The 20,541-nt window shown below is 40.0% G+C and overlaps 1 pseudogene; it reads right to left on the bottom strand.

Annotated features, from left to right (window-relative positions):
* Positions 1-4,426: 4,426 nt before the first annotated feature.
* Positions 4,427-20,541, bottom strand: part of LOC114905890 — a 36,098-nt pseudogene continuing 19,983 nt past the window's right edge.

Below are 20,541 nucleotides of genomic sequence, written 5' to 3'. Positions count from 1 at the left end.
CTCAAATGAAACAATATTTGTGAACATATCTTGAACAAAATTTAGATATTATTATTCTAGGACTTTTATTTGCATGGGCTGAGCAAGTATTTATTTGTGGGTTTCTTTCTTTCCTCCCCCATCTTTATTGAGATACAACTGACATGTAACCTTGTGTAAGTTTAAGGTGTACAGCATAGTGATTTTATATATGTATATATTACAAAATGATTATATCTGTGGTTTCTGTGGTATATGGGATACGAAAGAAACAACCAATATGATAAAACAAGGAGGGTTAATTGCCTTTGAGCAAAGAAAAAGAAACTGGGAGTCACTGACATTACTAAACACTATTTTTAGAAATCTTTTTATTAAGGCTCATGGCGGCACTATTCATAATGCATGAGATGCAACACTACGTCTAAACGAGCGACAGGTGATCAGTGAACTTCAGAGATCATATGAGAAGCCAGAGGATATTTATTATCTTTAAATAAACACATTTTGTTTGAACAAAATGCAATTTTATATGCCTTACAAAGCTATTCTGGGTCAGAGAAAGGGCTGTAATATATGAGTAAAACACACAACTAAGTGACTTTGAACCCTGCTCTCTTCATATTTCTCTGTGCTCACGGAATGTTAGGAAAGAAATGAATGATGTTGTGGATGAGATCACCCAACCCCAAGGCCCCTTATTATATTTGTGCTAAGGATCTTGCTTCTGAGAAAATGAATGTTGAATGTGAATGAAATTGCATGTAAAAACGAAAAAGGAAGGTTTACTCTAATGACCCAAGTTTCTTCCAAATCCGTATTGCTACAGCCTTAGTTTGGGTCTGCATCAGGTCTCAGATTATTGTTAACAGCCTCCTAATTGGCCCTATGTCCAATCTGCTATCTCTTCAATCAATTTTACACATTTGCTGTAAAATTGAGCTTTTAAAAACAATTCTGGGGCTTCCCTGGTGGCGCAGTGGTTGAGAGCCCGCCTGCCGGTGCAGGGGACACGGGTTCGTGCCCCGGTCCGGGAAGATCCCACATGCCGCGGAGTGGCTGGGCCCGTGAGCCATGGCCGCTGAGCCTGCACGTCCGGAGCCTGTGCTCCGCAACGGGAGAGGTCACAGCAGTGAGAGGCCTGCATACCGCAAAACAAACAAACAAAAAACCCACAATTCTGAACATGCTACTGATCTGCCCAAAATTTTCAGTAGTTACCCACCACTTATAGCAGGGCTCAGAAAAATTTTTTCTGTAAAAGGTCAGACACTAAATGTTTTAGCCTTCACAGGCCACGCACAGTCTTTGTCAATAGTCTTCCCATTAAAAATTTGAAAACCATTCTTAGCTCATGGGCTGTACAAGCCAACAGCTGGCTTTGGCCTTTTAGGCTGTAGTTTGTTAACCTATAGAATAAATAAAGTGCAAGCTCCTTAATACAGCATAGCAATCTTCCCATAATTTGGCCTTCTGCTTTCTTTTCAAGTTTTATATTTTGCTAAAACACTTCCCACACCCTCTGCTGTGGGAATTGAATTGGCAGTATCTGGAAGTACAGCAAACTGGGTTTTATACCTCTGTACTTGTTCACATTGCATCCACTAAAATGGTCCTTCTTTATCCAACTGGCAAACTATTCCTCTCTCAAGACTCTACTAAAAGTGTCATCTCTTCTATTAAATATTTCCTGACTGCCAAGTTAGAACTGGTCTCTGTAACTTGTACAAATACGGATTGCAGTATCTGTAGCACTTCACTGTGCTTATTTACTCCCCAACTCAAATGTGAGCCTCTCAAAGGCAAGAAAATGACTTACCTGGATTGTATTCCTAACATACGGTAGCCACTTTTTAAATCTTTATGGAATGAATGACCCCAGGCCTTCTGTTAGCAAGTCATTCAACACCAGCACTAACATAAAAAGCAGTCCTCTGAATTGTGCATGACCCATACATAGAAGCAAGTTACTACATTTTTAGTCTCTAGAAAAGCTCCCTGAGTCTCACTCTTAAATCTTGTGGAGATTTCCTCATACACCCTGCAGGTCATGAGAGTGGTTACACAGATCCTCATGGCAGATTTTTTTTTTGATCATTAATGCCATCTTACAGTGCCTGTGCTTTTAGAATCCAAATGGGGACTCAAAACCTATCTTCCAATAAACATACTTTAGAAAATTCTCCTAAGGCCTTTAGTATTATTAGTGATAGAATGATGACCTAAATAGGTGTTGGTGAACTGCCCTTGGAATGTTGCTATCCTGTCTCAGTGGGGAAAACGTGCTCAGAGTTCCAAGCTGATGACTTATGAGTTAACTTTTGGACATAACTCATTCCTAAGTTTGAGGCTGTCTCTACTTAAAATATATCAAGCATAGGTCAGAGGAACTGGAATAGGAGTCAACCAGATTAAGAGTAAAGCCATAAAAGTGAGAGCCAAAGGGAAATATGATATTACTGTGTTTCTAAAATTAGAGAATGGGCTGGTGAGGCTCCTCATTGCACACCCTGGAGAAAATGATGCATAAATGAAATTGATTTTAGAAAACAAAGACTAGGAGTATTTGGAAGCTTTTAGAAAATAGCAATAATATCTACATTTATTGAACGCTTACTATGTGCTAGGAACTGCTCTAAGAACTTTAAATAGACTATCAATTTCATTTTCCAATGGCACAATAAGAAGGGTACTATTATTATCTTTATTTTATGGGTGGGGAACTTTATTTTGTCTTTATTTTATGGGTGGGGAACACAGAGCAGTTATTTGCCAAAGATGCCATAGCTAATAAATAGTGGAGCTTAAATTTGAATCAAAGCTTTCTGAATCCATTGCCCACAATCCAAATAGCTTCAATTATATTCATGGAACCACCAACAAAGTGCAGTGTGGAATATAATTACATTATATTATACCTTTATAATATATTTTATATAATTTATATATTTACTTTAAATTTATTTTATTTAATTTTTATTAAATATTTAATTTACTATTAATTAATTTATATAAATAATATATTTTTATATATTACACATAATATATATAAATATATGTATATATATAATTTGTCAGATAATATACCTTCAGAATAATCAACCTTTAGAAAGTGAAGAAAAAGGCTAAGGATAGAAAATATTGTGACCAGATAGTCGTCTACCCAAGAGAAGGCTCTGGGAATAAAGGAAATTTTAGAAGCAAGACATAACTACCTTCTGAATGTGCTATGGCAGAAGGTTTCTGGAGTCAACCAACTTAAGATGAGAAAAAGAATCAAGTTACCATAATACAAAGTGTAAAATAAATGTTGCTTGACAATGATAGAAACTGCATATGGCATCTTATTAAATTGGGAAAAAGGAGAAAAATAATCACAATCTTGGCCATGAACACTTTTGAGTAGAGCAGAAATGCTGAAGCTCATGAATGTGTATGAGAAGTGGGAGTAGAAATGGCCAGAGGGTCACTAAAGCACACCATGGAAAAGAAGGCAGAGAAATAGAAGAAGGCAAAAGAATAACAATTTCAGTTTAGACATTTTTATAGGAAATTGGGGCTTCCCTGGTGGCGCAGTGGTTGAGAGTCCGCCTGCCGATGCAGGCGACACGGGTTTGTGCCCCGGTCCGGGAAGATCCCACATGCCACGGAGCGGCTAGGCCCGTGAGCCATGGCCGCTGAGCCTGCGCGTCCGGGGCCTGTGCTCTGCAACGCGAGAGGCCGCAACAGTGAGGGGCCTGCGTACCGCAAAAAAAAAAAAGAAGGAAATTGATATGATGGAAATTTAATGTTTTCAGAAACAAATGTTGGTTGAGAAAATATTTATTAATATGTATAATATGCAAACTATTTTAAAATAAGAAATTATAAGTATAAACTAGAATAATTTATTTAAAAACACATTTTAAATGATAAAGTGTTTTACAAACAAAAGATATTTCTTGGCATGAGATATTATCACCTAAATGTGGGAAGTGAGAGGTCATTTGTCTATTAGGTTCAAAATTGGGTCAGACATCTATAAAATGTGATGTGAGGAGCAAATGCTATATTATGGTTGCATAACCACTGTCCTATATATGAATTCTATCTATCTTGTGTGGCAAATACAAAGATGTTTGGTTGCAAAAATCTTGTGGTTTATATCCCAGAAGAGAAACTTCTTCCTGATGGGCTACTATGGCTGTAGCAGTCACCTTTGCCTACCTACTACTATTATTCTCTTTGTGAACTATTTTGCACACATTCATGGCTTTAGCTCTTAATATGGCTTGACAAAATGTTAACATTCACGGTAGACTTGATGAGTGCCTAGTGATGACCACGGAAAGAATGCTCGCTAAGATTTTCGTTGTTGTTGTTTGTTTTTAAAAACATAAATTGAAATTTTATGGGCTGAGTTTTCATTTTTATTCTTGCACATTGGAGAGGCTTATAAAGAGAGCCATTAGGATTTTTCATTTCCTTTGGCTAACTTCCTAAGTGCACCTTTTACATCCTTATTTCTCAGAGTATAAATGAGGGGATTTAACATGGGGGTAACTGCTTCATAAAATATTGAAATGACTTTGTCTTCTTCCTGATATTCCTTTGACTGAGGTTTCAGGTACATTTAGATGACTGTCCCATAAAATACAGTGACCACAGTTACATGGGATCCACAAGTGGAGAAGGTGTTAAGTCTGGCCTCCGCAGAACGGATCTTCAGCATGGCAACAACAGTGCAAAAGTAGGAAATGAGGATGAAGGTGAATGGCAGAGGCAGTGTGAACACACTGATAACCAGACCCAGAATTAGACTGACAGGGGTGTCTGAGCAGACAAGCTTCAGCAGGGCCTGAATCTCACAGGTAAAATGGTTGATGGTATTATGCCCACAATAATGAGCAGGGATTGCAATGATTGGTGTGACTGCTACTAAGAAGGCACTGGCCCAGGTTTCCAAGGCCAACTGTATGCAAACCCGGTTGTTCATAATGATGGTGTAACGCGGGGGGATTGGAGATTGCAACAAACCTGCCATAAGCCATGATAGCAAGGAGACACTGTCATCCCCAGAAAGAGGGATGTGGTCATCTGGGCATAACAGCTGGTATAGGAAATGTTGCAGAAGTCCCTGAAGCACTGGGCCAACATATATGGCTCCGAGCTAGTGGAGTAACAGATATCAAGGAAGGATAAATTACTGAGAAGAAAATACATAGGGGTATGAAGTCGAGAATCCCATCTCACTACAACAACAATAGGTTGTTCCCAAACATTGTGACCAGCTGGAAAAATAGCAGTCCTAAGAAGAAGGCAGCCTGGATTTGAGGCTGTTGGGAAAATCCAACAAGGATGAATTCAGTCCCCTCAGAGGCATTGCCTCTCTTTAGACTGCCCATTTAATTGTCTCAAGTACTAGGAAAGAAGACAAAACATAATGTCACCTACATGAGGAAAATAAGAAGAGTAGCATCTCAATAGCCTGTTAAGAGTTCCTGTTCTGCAGCTCTGATTATTGTGTGTCATTTGTTTTACTGGGTTAGACTCAGCTGTTCAAGTATCCAATGGTGGAAATATAGGTTTTCTCTTTGCTTTCCTGTCTTGTAGAACCGTATATCAGGAAAGGCTTATTAAGTTGTTCGGACTGTTAGATACTTATATTTGATTAAGTAAGACAATCATTAACAGTGGGTTAAACAGAATTATTACTCTCATAAAGGGGCGTAGCTAGATGATTGACTTTATTCTTGACCAAAAAAAAAGAGGCAAATATGCTACATCTCCCCACCTAAAATGCTCGTTTATAGTCGACTTTATTTAAGCTGGTTCATTAATTAGCAAGTAATAATTTTTTTTTACAACTGGATCATTGAGCTTAAACTTGAAAATTATTACTTGGAATATTACTCAGCAAGTAATAAGTTTTAAGCTCAATGATCCAGTTGTGAATGCTTGAAATACTTCAAATACTTCTTTGCTTTTCAACCTTTTTTTTTTTGGTTGTTGTTCTTATATGTCATATTAAAACCACCTATGCATGTTAAATTAGACAGTGTATATGTAGCTAAAGCTATCAGTCAATTCAATGGAAAAACATCACTAGCCAAAATGACATGAAATAAACCAAGCAACTGGTGGATTTATTGAAATCTCACTCTGTTTAATTGTTCTGACATCCATTTTCAAATGACAGAAACTTACTATGTGCAGATCCTCCCATCTCCATATAGTTCCAAACAAGAGCTTAAAGGGTGATGGGAAAATCTTATTAGATAAAAGGATTTCATGAAGACAACAGTTACCAGAAATTGTGAAGAGGGACAAGGCAAATTTTGGAATGCATGTTTCCAGAAGTGTTTAAAAATAAAAGAAAGGAAAAGACAGAGCCCTGTCAGTTTTATATGCTTTCAGTAGGGAGTAAAACAGATGACCCATTGAAGACTCCTTTGGCTTTAAGTGGCATGGACATATATACACTACCAAATATAAAATAGCTAGTGGGAAGCAGCCGCATAGCACAGGCAGATCAGCTCGGTGCTTTGTGACCACCTAGAGGGGTGGGATAGGGAGGGTGGGAGGGAGGGAGACGCAAGAGGGAAGAGATATGGGGATATATGTATATGTATAGCTGATTCACTTTGTTATAAAGCAGAAACTAACACATTGTAAAGCAATTATTCTCCAATAAAGGTGTTAAAAAAAGATTTCTTATTTAGACACAGAATCCAATCTCTCCTTATTGTATAGTTATATTAGTGCTGCATATAATTAGGTAATTCTTCATGCTCAATAGGCAGAATGTTGAAATACAGAGCAAAAGCAAGGGAGTCAGCTGGATCAAAGTCTAAATTCTGGTTCAGCCACTAACAAGCTGCATAATCTTGAGAAATTCAGTTTTCTCATACGCGAAATGGGAATATCACCTAGCCTCTGGCAGGACTGTTCCAAGAATTAGATGAGATTATTTCTATAAAGAACCTAACACAGTGCCTGGCACAGTTATACCACCCAAGAAACTTTAGCTCCCTTCCCACTTTGACACCCCACATAGACCTTTCCTTCAGCTTAGATTTCATCCTTGTAAACATGTGCTGAAATGTTATTTCATCCTACCTTTCCTTGTAAGGTTATCATGTTACCAGAAACAATACCATCTGAAGTTTTCAGTTTGAGTAACAACTAAAGAAAGGTTGACTGTGTAAGTCATTAAAATTTGTTCCTGATGGTAGGTGGGAAAAGACATATAAAGAGATGAAAATTATTCACTGACTTAGGGCTGGAGGACAGTAACAGAGAAGTGCACCTCATTCATAACAGAAGCATTTTGCAGTTGGCGACACCCCCACAAATGACTAATCTCCAAGAAGAAATTTGATTCCTTCAACTGCAAGGAAAAGAGGTTTAACACAGGCAGCTGTGGTGATAAATCTTCCTATCGGTTGTGGTTATAAGGTTGGAAAATCTTGAGTTAACTGTGCTGGTGAATCATGCACATTTATTTCTACTTGTTAAATATCTTTTTCTTTTATTTACACAGAGTTGGCTTGTAATAAGGCTACCATGAAAGGTTGGTGTCTAAAAAACAATAAAAAAATTCATTTTCTAGCCTTATAATAATAATATAGTTGCCAGTTCACGACATGCAGTTTTTCTTTGCCTGTGAAAATATTAGAATGATATTTCTTCTAGAGGTGTCCAAAATTCTGTTACTTTGTTCCCAGCCACAGAAAAATAAATTGAGGAGATATCCTTTCTGAATACATTGAGATATTTTTAAAGTATTGGTGTTTGCCAAAAGTGTATAGTCTACTTACAGACCAAAAATATTTAGGTAGTATTAAAAGAAGCCACACTTCAAATGCAAGAAGGAACTTTGGAAATTTGGATAATCTTGTGGTGGGTTTAAGAACTTATAACCTCAGACTTGAAGAACAGTTTCCACTTTGGGGATTTAGGAGATATCCCTGCTTTGTAATTAAGTTGCCTAATGCAAATAGGGAGAGAGAAAACAAATAAGGAGGAGGAGACATCTGCTATATTTAGCTCATTAAAATAATGTTCACTTTCCTCCTAACTTGGTTAATGAGCATTTCAGTGGCTGTTCCCTATAGCAATGATTCTGGTCAGTAAATATGGTGGTGGTCGGGAACCAGGGCTGGTTTTCCTCAAGGAGAAGCTTTCTTCTGTTTGGGCAGTTCTTCATTTACTTTCTCTTCTGATAGCAAGTTAAATGTTCAGGTAGTGCTATTAAGAATTTATATTGAGGAATTTTGGGGATTAAAATGTACATCATAGTATGATTGTATAACTTAATTTTGTGTTTACTGGGTGTTCCAAAGATATTCTATGTTTGTCAATCCAGTTCTCTCCCAAGTATGATTGTGAGTTCAATTTTTATTTAGTTTTGTTTTTAACTTGAGGGACTTTTGACCCTGTATAATGGAAGTAAGTCTGAGTGTACATTTTGGAAGCTGTGAGCTCCTTGATTTAGCGACCATATCTGAGTCATCTCCGTTTTCTTTGGAACTCTACCTTGCACAGAGGAAACTCTTGAAAGATGTTTGCTGAAATAAAAGCTCTTGATGTCACTTTCACTAAGTGGATTTTTCCATTCAGGTATTTTTATATTGCATTTAATCATACTATCTGTTTTTGGCTATCTGACCCTGAACAATTTTTTTCCTGAAGTTTTTACTTGTCAATTTCTTGGTGCAAAAAAATGTATCGATTGACAGAGCAGTGCTCTGTAGAAAGACAACAGAAAAGGAGAACTTTCACCCAGATAGTCACTTCATATCAGGCTTTTGTGGGTCACTCCTTCCACAGAGGGTTGATGGTAAGGTTCTGCTTATGTGAGATACCCATTCCTCAAGAATTTTCTGTGTGATTCTATCCTAGGGACCTTCTCACACCCATATATAAAAAAAAATATTAAACCTATGTGGAAACTCACAAAATGTGAAGGAGAATAAGATGATGAACATTTGTAGTAGCGTACAAATTGAAAGAAATTGCAGTGCCATCAAGGAAATATTTCATGGAGGACATGGTTGATGCTTCCCTAATGAAGATTACAGAACTGGCATAGAGGCAAACTACAGTAGGAATGGAAAGCTTCAGCTGTCCAGGCATTTGATGGAAGTCTCAGTCTGGTAAAAGCAAGGCATCTTATAAATTTGGTATTTGCCTTGCTGACAATTTCATTTCTCAGAAGGTTAAAGAAGCATTGAGGGGAAATGATGCTGTGGACTTAATTATGATGGAATGGACCAGAGTCTTGGGAGAAAATAACCATATCATCTGGGAGTTCATAATAGAAAGAAAGTCTATAGCCAATATTTCCAAGAGGGAAGTTGGCTATGAGACCATAGATATCTTTTCTCTCAATCTTTTAATTTCAAGTTTCTTAAAGGCTCTGATGATAGTTTGACCAGAGGCAGAGAATCATGGATTTAAGGTGAAAATAGACCTTTTCCACTTCAAGAGCACAGCACACAACATGCAAACAGCCCAGACTCAGATCTCCTGGGTGTAGACAGTACTTACGTAGCAATCTCATAAGGCCTAATTGACAGCAGCTTTCTTGCCTTGTAGTCAGATTCTACTAGACCCATCCCTATAGTGTCCTGATCTGTGTGGCCTAATCTGAAAGTTTACTAAGTACCTGGATTTTATTTATCTTGTGGATATTTTTCTCCGAGCTTTTTGATGTGTCTATGAGAGAATTCAATATAGGCTTTATAGTCAGGCAGAATCATTCATTTGTCCATTCAACAAATATTTATTGAGTTCATACCATGTGTCCAGTTCTGTTAAAGTTGCTGAGGATACAACAATGAACAAAAAGAGACAAGGCTTACCTTCTTATTTGACTTATACTCTTTTGGGATGATAGTGAGAACAAGAAGTAGCAAATAAAGCAATTGATATAGTAATAACTGTTATGAAAGAAACAGAGTGATATGAAAGAGAGTGCTGGAACAAGATTGTTATTATACAATAAATGTTAGCTTTCAAGGAAGGTAATGTTTGAGTTGAGATCAAAAGGACACAAAGGCTCTTGCCTTCCAAGATGGCCCACACTCTGTCTATGGAGCGTGTATCTCCCTGAATAAACCTTCTTTCACTTTACTATGTCTTGCTCTTGAATTCTTGCCTGCACAAAGCCAAGAACCCACACTTGGCGGCCATCCCAGGGACTCAGACATGACTTGGGATGTGACCATCCTCTGGCACCCCACTCTCTTTCCTGCAACATCTTTTCTGGCACCCAGTGTGGGGCCTCAAAGGCCATAATCTCGATCCGCCTATTGGGCTATGGCTCCCCTCTGAAGGGTGGCTGGGACTTATCCTGAGCCATGGAGATTCAAGTAGCCCGTTAAGTGGCAGCTGACGTCACCTGCAGGATCTGGCAGAGACCAGTTCTCTGGCCGTGAAGAAGCGCACTGAGGCCAAGGCTTTTCCCACTCAGTCTTTCTCATTCTCCTATTGCTCTATCTCTTTGGGCTTGAAAACATCCACCCAGACGACCACCAAACATCCAAATTAAGACTGCGTGGCAAGTAACTGACAACCTGGTTGGGTCTAAAGAACTCCTGCCAGGGGGCTTATCTGGTGGCGCAGTGGTTGAGAGTCCGCTTGCCGATGCAGGGGACACGGGTTCGTGCCCCGGTCCCGGAAGATCCCACATGCCGCGGAGCGGCTGGGCCCGTGAGCCATGGCCGCTGAGCTTGCGCATCCGGAGCCTGTGCTCCACAACGGGAGAGGCCACGACAGTGAGAGGCCCGCGCACTGCGATGAGGAGTGGCCCCTGCTCGCCGCAACTAGAGAAAGCCCTCGCACAGAAACGAAGACCCAGCACAGCAAAAATAAAAAAATAAAATAAACAAAAGGACACAAAGGAACTATGTGAAAATTTAGTGAAGAGAGTTCCAGGGAGAGGGAACAGCAAGTGCTAAGACTCTAGGGCAAGAACAGGTTTAACTGTTTGCTGAATAGATAGCAGATAAGTGTGGCTGAAGCATAGTGTAGGGTAACCAATCATCCTGGCTTGTCCCAAACTGTCTTGGTTTTACCACTTGAAAGTCTCACGTCCTAGGAAACCCTTCAAACCCTGTGTGGGACTTAGTATTACCGTAGAAACTCACTAATGACACTAACCTCACGGAGTATTTTTTTCCAAGTTAAGCATTCTGTAGTCCTTCCATCTCAACTTAGATGATATAGTTAGTTCTAAGACCTCTCAATCACAAACCCAGTACTACTGAGAATATACTTGATTTTTTCCCCCGTGTACTCTTGAAGAGTGGCCCTTTGAACCAGACACCCTTCTGAAAACATGGGATGACCAACTACAGATTGTGGCAGCATTCTTCTAATAAGTCATCCTAGGATAGCCAGCTGTTTTTAGTGGTATTATGCTTAGCAAGGAAGTAAGTCCATTAGCCCTGATTTTTCCACACAAACTACTCTCAAACCAGTTAGTCCACTTCCTGTAACTGTAAAGCTGATTTTCTTTCAACCTCAAGGCTCAACTTTACCATTTGCTAAGCAATGCTCATTCTTGTTCAGTTTAGCTCAGAATTCCCTTCCTTTTGAGGTCTTTTTGAATGCTAATTCTGGTTTCTGAAACTTTACCTAAGCACTTCTTACTTTCTTTGTGTCATCAAAAATTTGACAAATATGTCTTCTGGGTTTTTATCGAGATCATTTGATTAAAATGTTGGACGAAACATGGCCCTGGGCATGTCACTGGAGACCTTCCAACATAGCATTAATTCATTAATCAATACGTTAGGAAAATTTTGTTTAAGCAGATACTAAATTTTAAAACTTCAGGTATACTCTGTTACTCATGATTTGGGATATGGCATGTAATCATGAAGCCAAAATATTGCTTGAAGATAAAGCCCCTTTTATTTGTCCTTGCAGATTACTGGGAATAATGGATGATAAGATTGGAAATGAGGCTGGAACAGCTGGAGAACAGTAGGCAAATCTAGCATGGAGAAAAAGAGCCCTTAAAGCTGATTCAGAGGTCTTACAATTTGGGAAAGACCAGAAGAGGAGGGGGCTTGAGTATAAATGAAGAGTTAAATGTCTTAGACAGTTACTGAATTCTTTTTTTGTAATGATGCTACAGTCATAGAAAATATATAAATGACCGGGTGTGATTGTGTTCCGATGAAACTTCAATTACAAAAACACATGGTGAGCCAGGTTTGACTGGCAGGGTGTAGTTTGCCAACATCAGCTTAGATGATCCAGAATCACCCTTATAGAAATATCCTCATACACAGTCCAGGAATATACAGTTTTCCCCTGACCTTCCTTCTCTATGTTAAGCTCTTTTATTACTAAGCTTCAACACTGTAGGTTGGGATTTCTTTAACTCCCTTTTATCCTGGCTTCCTTTCAAGATTATTTCTTCCAACTTTTTTCTTTTATGATCTAGAACAGGGGTTGGCTAAGTTTTTCTGTCATCAGGAATATTTTAGATTTTGGAGGCCATAGGTCTCTGTTGCAACTGCTCACCTCTACCATTGTAGCACAAAAGTAGCTACAGGGATTATGAAAAAGAATGGGCATGGTTGTACTGTAATAAAACTTTACCTACAAAAACAGGCCGTGGGCCGGTTTGGGCTCTCATGCTGCAGTTTTACCAACTGCTGGTCTAGAAGGGATGGTGATTATTCTTGAAATCCTATCCGATAGCCTAGCTACTACCTTGCATTTGCTTTTTGCATTATACTAATTGGAGATTACCTGTGCCCTACAGGTCACTGCAAATAGTAGTCCCTCAGGCATCTGCAGGTCTTGTGTCCTGTGGCTAACAGCACTAATTTGTGGTTGTCTGTGCCCTCTGAATCCTTCATAGAACTAAGGCCTGGAAACATGCTGTTGATCTCACAGTCCCCAGTTTCAGAATCCTCTGAGAAGGCTGCTTTTAAACCTACCAGTTTTCATATCCCCTGTCCCTGGAGTGAAATGTCTGCCAATCTAATTATGAGGTGATAGCAATTAGCAGGAATTAGCACCCATCATGTAAAAGTTCAGATTCCTTTCACTGAAACTAATTCATATCCAGAGCATTGGCAGCCCTTTACCAAAACAGTCTAACCTCCTTTTGCACCAGAGGTTATGAGCATCCTTGGATGACTGAAGCCACTGTTGGCAACGGGCAGTTGGGTAGAGCAAATGACTGAGAAGAGAAACTAGAGCAGGGCAAGGGGGTCCCTGTAAGACGACGAGTCCAAATGACTGTTCCATCTAAAAGAGAGTGGAAGTCTAGTAAGCATATCCATTGCTTATGTAAAACCACATTTCCTACTTGACTCTAGAATGAGTGCCAGGTTTTCAAATGCATAGAATTCTCATTTTACTGAAATTTTAGAGTAATTGAAAAATGGAATTCTATGTCTTTGCCAAATCTCAAGTCAAGGAACAACTTACTCTAGATGTCCTGTTGCCAGATTTCTTGTCCTGGTTGTGCCAGAACACCCGGGACTTTCATTTCTCCTGTGTAAAGCAAGTGACTCTCACTGGACAATTACTCTTTTTAATCAACATTTTTTTTCCAATCAAAAGAGAAAACATGAAAGCCACAGAAAACTGTAGGTAATTGAACTAAAACCACAGAGAATTGTACTGTTCAGTCATGGTCATTAACAACATTTGGGCTCTTTCCCTATTCCTATGCCTATTTTCACAGTCATTATGTCAGACTATAACCTGTTTCCCACTCAAGCATTTTCCCATGGCAGTAGACAATTGTTAAGGACTCTTCTTGCTGTTTGATTTCAGGTATGTTTGGTTTCTTATGGTCCATGTAAAATAGACCATCAAAAATCATGGTAAATAACATTTGATTTTTTAACCAATAAAGAAGTCAATATAAAGTTTTTCATAGAAAATAAATGTAAGAATTGTAAAAATAAATTCTTTATAAACTCAGAAAGAATTATTACAATCCTTTATTTAGCCTTGTTGGCCCTTGATTGGATTGTACCCTAAAGAATGGTCCAGTGTGGTAAATTAAAGAACCAATTACACCATTCCTTTCTCCCCCAGGAGAAGCATATGGTCCCTAAGGCCAGAAGTCAGATTTTATGAAAATCACTGGAGATGAACAGATATAATTTTTTTTATAAAATGGAAAACTCCTCTGAATTAAGGAGTTTAGAATATAACTTTTTGCACCCTGTAAAAAAATGAAGCAATATTGATGCCATATGAAAAAGAATGAAGATGGCTGACTTTGAGAATGAATTATGGCAGGCCATTGTAAAGAAATAATACTCCATAAAGGTGTAAAAGAATTATACTAGGTTTTGCAGACATGGATAAAAAACCAGTATCTACAGACCAATAAAGCAACATTGGAAATTTGGATGTTGACCAAATATTGGATGAGCACCTCCTCATACAAGGTATTGGCCCTTGGCACATAGCACCCCAGGAAACCCAAAACATTGTTGTTGCCTGCAGGGACTCACAACTGACTTGTGCAGGGAAAGGGTGACCCTTGGACACAAGTAACTATAAGGTGAGGAGCAAAGTGGTAGGTATCCTTGCAGAGAGGCATCTGAGGTGTTATAGGAATTTCTTTCTTCTGTTGACCTGGAGCAGTGTCCCAGTGGATGATTCCACACCAGGAAAGAATCCTTGGGCTGAGCAGTGTCATGTATGAACACAGAACATGCAGTAGCAGTAGGTTTTTCCTTTCCATTTCATAGAGACCTGAAGTGAATTCCAAATGTAACTCAAAGGCAGCAGCACCTTTAGTAAATGGGGAGAGGAACTCTCCAAAGTCCATTTATTAAAACGGCCAGGGAAGGAGTGGAATCGCACCTGCCAGGGGACACAGTATCAAAGGTTTTAAAGTTGCAAAGGGAAATCATTTCAAACCCTCCAGGATTAGGTCCCAGAGATGCAATTAGAAGGCTGTTCACATGAAAGAGTTCGGGAGTATTTACAAGAACAGGCCCAAGAGAAAGAGTTTGTTTCTAGATTATTAACGCTAAAGTTGCTTTCCTCCTTAATTAATTCTCTATCTTTGGAAACATAAAAGATTTCATTGCCTTCTTGGCAACTTTTGGTTCTAAATGGCCTGGGAATCCAACATGTGGGTCTAAGTGGTACCAAATGCCAGGATGAAAGGCCAGCAAATCTGTGGTAGTCACCTGGATGATTCTAAATATCTGGATGGATGATAAAACATGTATTAATTTGGTGCCAACATCACTACCTTGGGGCAGCATACCTTGACTCCTCAGGAAGAAATCTGGTTCCTTTTCTTACGTTCACACTTACGCCTCTATATTTTTATTATCTGTTCACTCGTGTGTCTCCAACTCTGGGTCTAATTTTGGGAGGAGAGACACTGTGTCCTTCCTGCCCACCGTTGTTTCCTTTCCACCATATGTAGCACAGGGTGTGGAATGTTACTACACACCCACAGATATTAGATAAATGAAAGAACACTTGGGCAACCTGTGGTGGGCCGTCACTAATGGAATGTTCTGTGGTGAAGGCAGTAGGGAAGGGGCTCTGTCAAGGGTCGGCCAATACCTGGAGATTTGTCTAAGTGGGCGGTGGCACAAAGGCTAGAGCTGTACCAATGTGCAAGGTTTCTTCCTCATGTCAGTTGATGAAGGTCAGGAATGGGGCTGGGAAAGCCGGTGTGATATTCTGATATGATTTTCGTACCCAAATGAGGACTTTGGAGCCCATCTGATACAGTGCCCACATTTTATTTTATTATTAAAAAGAGTTTTTTTGGCTGTGTTGGGTCTTCGTTGCTGCCGTAGGCTTTCTCTAGCTGCGGGGAGCACGGGTTACTCTTTGTTGTGGTGCACGGGCTTCTCATTGCGGTGGCTTCTCTTGTTGTGGAGCACGTGCTCTAGGCGCGCAGGCTTCAGTAGTTGTGGTACACGGGGCCAGTAGTTGTGGCTTGCATGGTATAGAGTGCAGGCTCAGTAGTTGTGGCACACAGGCTTAGATGCTCCACAGCATGTGGGATCTTCCCGGACCAGGGATTGAACCCGCGTCCCCCGCATCGGCAGGTGGACTCTTAACCACTGAACCACCAGGGAAGTCCCTGCCCACATTTTAAAGGTGGAGAAATTGCAGCCCAGAAAGGAATAGAGTCTGCCCCGAAGGCACTAGCTAGCAGAGGAGACTTCACGCCTGTGTCTCAGATGTCCTGGTCAGTGCGCCTCTCTCTGTAATCAGCTGCCTCTCCTAAGAGCTCTGAAACTCAACAGTTTCAATGGCGGCTCCACAAACGAAGTAGCTACGTGGTCTTAGGAGATGGTTTCCCCCTTTGCCGACGTCAATTTCCCGATTGGGAAATTGGCCTTATAACATGTGACTCCTAGGGCCATTGTGAGCTGGCCTTAGAGGAACGAGTGCGTGTGATGGTCCTGGCAGAGTGCCTCTTACGTAATTGGTTCTCAACTCTTAACTCCCTTCTCTTCACCCCTTGCACACGAGGTCTTCCAGGACAATCAGAGGTGAAGAGTGTCCTTAGTGGTTCCAAGGGTCAGCTTTGCTGGGGGTTTGACTGCTCTGACCCATCTCATCCCTCAGGAAGCAAATTCAGAACTGAACCTGGCATGGATGTGGTCTTGCTCTAAAGAGACCCTCCCTGCTCACTCCTACATCCCCCAAGGAAACACAGCCTTCAAAACACAGACTTTCCAATTTTCCCAGTAAAATGAATGAAAGACGCTTTTGGGGGATGAAGTGATTTCTTTTTAGCTCCATTTGTTTACTTTTCCATAAGCTCCCAAGATGGCTTACATGTTAGCTGTTAATCACACCATCTGTTCAAACAGTACTTCACTAAATGATTCGATTCATACTTTTTCTTCTAAAATAATCTTTTAAAAGACAGTGTTTATGTCTGTTATCCTTCACTTGGCAATGTAGCATGAGCTATTTTAATGTTGCTATCATTGTAAACACATATTGAATTCTCCATTTCTTAACTGCGCAGAAAATAGGACAACTTCTCTGCGTTTGTTCCACTTGACTCTAGGCTTAGGGATGAAAGAGTGCTATTAGACAGAGATGTTATATTTCTAAAAAGAAAAAAAAAGATGAAGACACAAAGTTCCAGCCAGTATTTCTTCTGAAAGCTTGAATTTAGTGACAATGAGTAGGTTCCAGCCACTTGAGACTTTTCAGGCCAAGAAGCTGTGAACAGAGTGTCCTTAGTGGTTGGGAAGGGTCAACTATATTGCAGTCCTGGCTGGTCAGACTCATCTCATCTCTTAGGAGGCCAAGTTGCCACTGAGGGACACCTGGAAGAAGGGCCTCAGTCCCACCCAACAAAAGCTTGGGTGATGCAAGGCCTGAGGAGGAGGTAAATGGGCTGTTGATGCTTCTGAATAAGAGAGAGTCCCTTGAATTAGTAGAGTGAGAAGGATACAAGCGTAGAGGTAGACTTCTTATTGTTGCAAGCTGTTCTGTGGATCTCTGGAGGCCCCACATTCATGTGAGCCTCTGGAGAAGTTCATACAGCAAAGGATATGTCCTGGTGCTGGCTCATATGGATGTCATTGTCTCTTGCTTTCTAAGACCTGCAACCACATGGAAAGAGTGCTACATTGTAGTCATGTACAAAGTATAAGACATGTACAAAATAGGCAAATATAGATTTGTGTGTGGGGGCACTGATAAAGAAGGGATTCACTTTCCAGGCCTAGAGATAAAAGTTAAATGAAGAAGGCCCATATTAAAGGAGACAGTTTTGTTGGGCTTTCAGGGTTGGATAGCTTACTAGTTCAGTGTACAAACATTTTACAGAGACCACATCAATCCTATGCACAGAACTGTAAAAGAATAAAGTGTTTATGGGAATGGTAATCAGTTTGTGTGGTTGGATTAGCAAGTCAGGACACCCATGTGAGCTGGGGCCAGATCTCAGAAAGTCTTAAATGTCACACTGATGAATCTAGCTTTTTGCCTCCATGTGACTAAATATCATTGAGGATTTTTAAACAAGAGAGTGACATGCTCTGACATGTCTTGGAAAGATGGGTGACACTATAGTGTGGAGCCTAGTTGCAGTGGATTGTTGAGGAGACCATGTCTGAAGTCATTGCAGTAGTCAAAGCAAGAAATGATGAGTGCTGGAATTAAGAGAGAGACAGTGGATGAAAGACTAGGGATGAACTTGAGATTTATCACAGAAGTAGAATAGGCAAAGCTTCAAAGATGATTGGATTGTGTAGTGAGGGAGGAGGAAGATTATAGGATGTCTCTCAGATGGATGGTGGCACCATTAAATGACATCCAGAAAACAAGAGGAAGGGGAGATTTTAGGGGAAATATGAAGCTTTCTGATTTGGAATGCTTCCATTTGGGTTGTCTGTGGAGCTTTGAGGTAGATACATGTCCATTTTTTGAGAACACATGTGACTAACTGGAGCTCAGAAGAGATGTCTGAGCTATAGATAGAGCTTTGGCAGTTATTACTCTAGATAATGATTTGTGACAGTGTTCATGAGTTTGAACTTGCTCTTACTAATATCTTCTGCTCTAGTTATCTAGTAGAAGTCATGTTTCACCCATGCCATGGTATATATCCTCTCCCTTTATGGTATGGGGTAGAGAATGAAATCAATATAAAGCAATAATCTCCAAGTATACAATGAATAATAAGAAATTGGTATGTAGGCAGTAAAGGAATGAACAGTACAGTTAGGATTGAAATGTTGTAAATATCCATGTACCATACATATATGGAGAGGTATAATTAGTTAGGCATGTTGAGTATTGAAACGTTGTGGGGTAAGGCTTAGTTATTTTCAAATGGACATGACAAACTGGAAGGGACCAAGTATCAGTCAGAATCAGTTTCAGCTTCAAGAGACAGAAAACTTAATATATAGTGGTTAAAAAAGATGGATGATTTTTTGTACCTCACATAATAGATAACTGAAGATGAGAAGTCCAGAAAAGCTCTGGTAGTTCTACGATATTTATGGACTTGCATTCCTTCCAGCTAAACATTCTTCCCTCATTCTCATAGAGCAAGAAGCTTGGTAGAACTCTAGATATCACATTTACATTCTAAACATCAGGATAGAGGAAGAGGAAAATAAGGAGGACTCATTTTCTCCTTTTTAGGGCTTTCTAAAAATATACCACAACATTTTTACTTATATTTCATTGATAAGAATTTTGTCACCTAGATTCAGGGGAAGTTGGGAGTTGTAGTTTTTTGTTTGTTTGTTTGTTTTTTAGCTAAATATGTTGCTACCTAAATAAAATTTGGTGATCTATTACCAAAGAAGATTGGGAGAACGGATAATGGGGTAGATAACTAGCAATCCCTGCCATAGGACATAATCTCAATTTGGACCCATTTGGTATAAAGAAGACCTAAAAGAAAGTACCACCTAGAAGATCCATGGGAAGACTTCCAGTCTAACAAGTGGAACATAATATTTTGAGGGGTAGCCCAGGCAAACACTTGATATCAGAGAGATCCAACATGAGTTACCAGGTATAACCTCACAGGTACTTAGAGAAGAGTAAAGAAAATGCAGGAACAAGTAATGTTTGGAAAGTAAACCAATCAAGTGTGTACATCAGGGGGGTCCATCAGTAGGTAGAAGGATCCCAGTCACAATATTCCATTTCAGGTATAGGATGCTAATCCATGGGTGATGGTGACGTTGAAGTACATTGACAAACGCACAGCAAGATCTCAGTCTTAGAAGGAATAGGCTGCTAAGCAGAGGGTCAAGGCAGAGACACAGGTCCAGAACTGAGACACAAAGTAAGAGGGGAATAGCAAAAAGATAGACTGGTTGTTGGGTCTCCAAGAAGGACCTTAGAAAAATGCTTCCCCAAATTTTGGATTTCACATATTAGTGCATAATTTTTTGAGTGAGTTTGCCATAATGTTGCCAACTTTTTATTTCCCAAGTAAAGATATATTAAAAACAAAGCAACTAACTAGCCACAATTTGTAGACCGTGTTATTTCATTTAAAAGACAGGTAAAAAATAGGAGATAAATTCAAAGCAAAGAACAGTCCTTGTTGAAAATTCAAAATGTACAGAAGAATAGATAATAAAAAGGCTCCCACTTACCCCTGTCCCTTCATCACCCACTTTCCCTCTCTGGAGGCAGCCACTGTTATCTGCCCCTTGGACATCCTTCCAGAGATGTTCTATGTATAAACAAGCAAACACCTGTGTGTGTACACCATTCTATACATACATTTTTCAACTAAAAAGGATATCTTTTTTTGTGTGTGTGTGGTACGTGGGCCCCTCACTGCTGTGGCCCCTCCCGCCGCGGAGCACAGGCTCCGGACGCGCAGGCCCAGCGGCCACGGCTCACGGGCCCAGCTGCTCCTTGGCATGCGGGACCCTCCTGGACCGGGGCACGAACCCGTGTCCCCTGCATTGGCAGGTGGACTCTCAACCACTGCGCCACCAGGGAAGCCTTAAAAAGGATATCTTTAAAAGCATTCCATGTCAATACATAAAGAGATTCCTAATTCTTTTCATGTCTGCATAGTAGTCCGTTGTATAGGTTTACCAAATTTGCTTAATA

Source organism: Monodon monoceros, unplaced genomic scaffold (genome assembly GCF_005190385.1).
Source record: "Monodon monoceros isolate NGI ecotype Baffin Bay Population unplaced genomic scaffold, NGI_Narwhal_1 Super_Scaffold_22, whole genome shotgun sequence".
Lineage (NCBI taxonomy): Eukaryota > Metazoa > Chordata > Mammalia > Artiodactyla > Monodontidae > Monodon > Monodon monoceros.
The sequence above is the reverse complement of the archived record's forward strand: the minus strand, read 5'-3'. Positions and strand labels throughout refer to the sequence as shown.